Consider the following 3594-nt stretch of genomic DNA (forward strand, 5'->3'; position numbering starts at 1 on the left):
GTGGCACTGAAGTGAACCTGGTTTGTGACATCACGTCTGCAGCTGCGACTGACCGTATCTTTAGCTTTTCCTTCAGTAAGCCCGTAACATTGTTGGCCTTTGAATCTGACTTTCATGTACTACATGTCAGTCAACAGTGACATCCCAGAACACTGACTTGGCTGGATGTGATTCTGCTCAAACATGTAATTTCTCAACTTGTTCTTTTTTATTTATTTTCTGGAGCTTTTTAATGCAAAACTCACTCTCTGACTCGTGCCGCCTCGCTTGACTTGACTCCAGTGTCTTGGGCTTTTTTCCCGTGTTGTTTATCCTGTCAGTACCCCTGCGTCCCTTTTTGTTGGTGATCTCGTAGGCATCAGAAAAGCAAAGGATTCTGCTTTTGCTCTGCTGTGAGATCCAAACCTGTCCTGAGTGCCCTTTTGTTAAGGAAAAGAGCCGCAGGAGGTGGACGGGAGATTATTCACGGCAAAGGGATGAAAGTTCTGTCAATCTGAAAAATGTCGATGGCTGTCAGGAGCCTCTTTTTGCATTTTCTTCTCTATTCACAGTGAAGAATGCGAGACCTCGCGGCTCAGGTAACGAGCAGCCTGCTGCCGTTTCCCGAGGTGACCATTCAGGCTCTTGGGGAAGATGAGCTCACCCGAGGTTCTGTGCTGCGTGGGCGGTTTTCCAGAGGTGAGCCTTTTCCTTGAAATTGGGTCTTGCTGTGAAGTTGTTACTGCCTGGAGGTGACCTGAGGCACGGGGTCACAGTATCAGCTGTGTCAGGTTGGTGCTGCTCAGGTGCGTCAGGTTTTGAGAGAACAGAAAGGATGAACTATGACAAAATGATGAAAAATGTTAACATTAAAACATTAGTAGAGTTAAACTTTGAAAGGACAACAGCCTGCGCCAGTCTTGAGCTATTAAAATAACACGGGCAAGTCAGTGAGCCCTCCTCAACTCCTAATTGAATGAAAGGCAGTTTACAAAAAAGTCCTGGTGTGGTTTTGGGCTGTATTTATTTGTACCATCATAACATCCCGTGCAGAACTAGTTCTCCCACAGTGTTAGAGAGGCAACCCCCCCTGCTTTTTCTTTCCTAGCCTGACTAAAAACAGAAGGAAGAGGAAAGCCCTGTTAGGCGCTGCAGCCAGGTTTGCAGAGTATTTAGTAGGACGCAGAGGAGTGTCCCGGGAGAGCTGCTGAGAGCGGCTGAGCAGATGAGGTAGCTGACTTTGTCGGTGATCTGAAGGTAGTGCTGGGGGCCTGCCTGGGTGTCCGGGCACCTGTGAAGACCATGTAGAATCTCTCTGTGTGACTGTAAGTGCAGTAGTTGAGTTAATACTCCCTTTGTGTTGGAAGTAGTTCAGTGAAACTAAATGTGCTAACTTCTCTCTGTGATCAGCGTGTGTAAAAGTTGAAATTGGCTCCCGCAGTGCCCATTTTAAGGTAATTCCTTGTTGAAGTCCAAATCCCTGCCCAAAGTAGGCGTGTGTCGAGCAAAGTTAGTAAAGTAGAAAAGAATTGGCTGAGATTTTGCCATATTTGAATTATGCTTTAGGAGATGTATTCTCATATGTATTTAGATGATTTCTAGCAAAACCAAGCTGAATATGGTATAAAGACTAGAGACCAATCTATTGTAATCTTTATCCCAAACAACCAGAATTCTTCAGTGCAGGAATGCCAAGTCCAAATGCAAAATAATAAGGTGGTTCATTTTACGATGCATTGGTTGAGGATTCAGTGGGTGATTTTCAATAATCGACTGGAATTCGGTAAGGCTCTCTTGCTCTGTGAGGTACTTCTGTTGAAGCAAAGGGGCAGTGATTGTGATTTTCCTGTTGTTTTCAACCCTCTCTTGGGAGTTTGCTTTAGCCAGCCTTTTCTCTTCTTCCAGGGAGAGGTGGCCTGGCCTGGCTGGCGTGTGGCCCTCAGCTGGAGGTCGTGAGCGCTGTGACGGGAGAGCGGCTCTCTGCACACCGTTTCAGTGGAGCCCGTGAGCAGCCTCCCACCATCCGCGTGGTGAAGGAGGTTTCCTGGCAGACGGGAACGGGGCTGCTGGTTGGCTTGAGAGAAGCAGAGGGAAGTGTTCTCTGCCTGTACGATCTTGGAACATCAAGCGTGGTTACAGCAGTACTTCTGCCAGGAAGGGTAGGTCCTTTTTAATGGGGGAAACGTTGTCAGGTGCTGCATAACGCTGTTTCAGGAGCAGCTTTGGAGCGTCTCTTTGCTAGGACGTCCATTTTCTCTATTGTGTCATCATACTGTCACTGCAGAGTGTCCAGTCGAGAGCACCTTGATGTGAAATCGTGGGGTTAACGGTACTGTTATCCTTTGAGTTTGCTGAGAGTCAAACAAGTTTTCTGGTTTTACAGTAGAGCACGTAGTTACCTAATTCTCCACTTTGACAAAAAGGCCTTGAAAACTACCTTTTTTTTTAGCCAGAGTGACAAAGAACTCGTCCTCACCCTGCCTTTCAAGTGTTGGTAACATACATGTCCTGAATGGTTCATTATGTCAGAAATACTGTCTTTAAAATATCTCAGACTTCCATGGCTGTGCTGTAGCTGACTTCGGCACATTCCCAGGAGTCTCGGACTAGCAAGCAGGTGACTTCAGAGCAAAGCACATTTTTCTGTTGACTTAGGATGGGAAAAAACAGGCTTCACTGCGTTACCTGGCAGGTGGTTACAGACTGACTTTCAGCCTGAAGCCCTTGAACCTCTGCTTATTGCATATGGTGCTTGTGCCGGTGGGATACTCTGGTGTAATGTTGCTAATTTTCCCTGCCTTCTCTAACCCATAAACTCAAATGACGTCCTTTCCCCTCGGCTCCTTATCTGAGTGTAGACAAGAGTCACCTTAAGGTAATGGAACATCAAGGTTCCCTCTATCTTTACCACCTTAGAATCTGCGACAGATAAATACTTCCGTATTACTCAGCTTTCCAGAGCGTGGTTTGGTTTGACTTGCTAGAAGCCAGGCGGGGTTTGTTTGTCTGTAGCGCTACAGTGTGATTGCTGGCAGTGAGCGTTTGTGGGGTGGTGATTTCTAACGAGCTGAGCTGGGTTGGTGCTCCGCTGTGTGGGTTTGCCGATCGTCCTGATAAATCTCAGCGTTTGAGATGGAAAGGCAAGCTGTGTGCTGGCATAGACGTGCAGTCATTCAGACTTGTAAAAGCAAATCTGAATTGACAACATTAACGGTATTAAATTGGTTTATAACGGTTGCATGTTTCAGAGCTCTGGAATGGTATTTTCCCCACTCTTGCTGGTTTGTGTGAGGCAGAAGGGCAGCATGCAGAGTCAGGGAGCTGAGACAGGATTTCTGCGTTCGTTCCCAGAAGGAGCTGGCAGCAGTGTAGGAGAGTGTGCAAAGCCAGTGCCTGGTGCCGTGGGAAAATAGGCAGTTCCAGGAGCTTCTACAGGGAAAACTGAAGCGTTAAAACTGGGAACCTGTATGCAAAAGTGGAAAAGGTGGATTTGGGGCCAGTTGTACAACAACAAAACGAGACCTTAAAAGAAAAAAAGTTAACAGCAACACGGGAACTTTGGCTGATTCCGCAGCACGATAGGTGCAGTGTTTCTGCTTTCCTCCTGAGAGTCAT

Source organism: Phalacrocorax carbo, unplaced genomic scaffold, assembly GCF_963921805.1.
Source record: "Phalacrocorax carbo unplaced genomic scaffold, bPhaCar2.1 SCAFFOLD_84, whole genome shotgun sequence".
In the NCBI taxonomy this organism is placed as follows: Eukaryota; Metazoa; Chordata; class Aves; order Suliformes; family Phalacrocoracidae; genus Phalacrocorax; species Phalacrocorax carbo.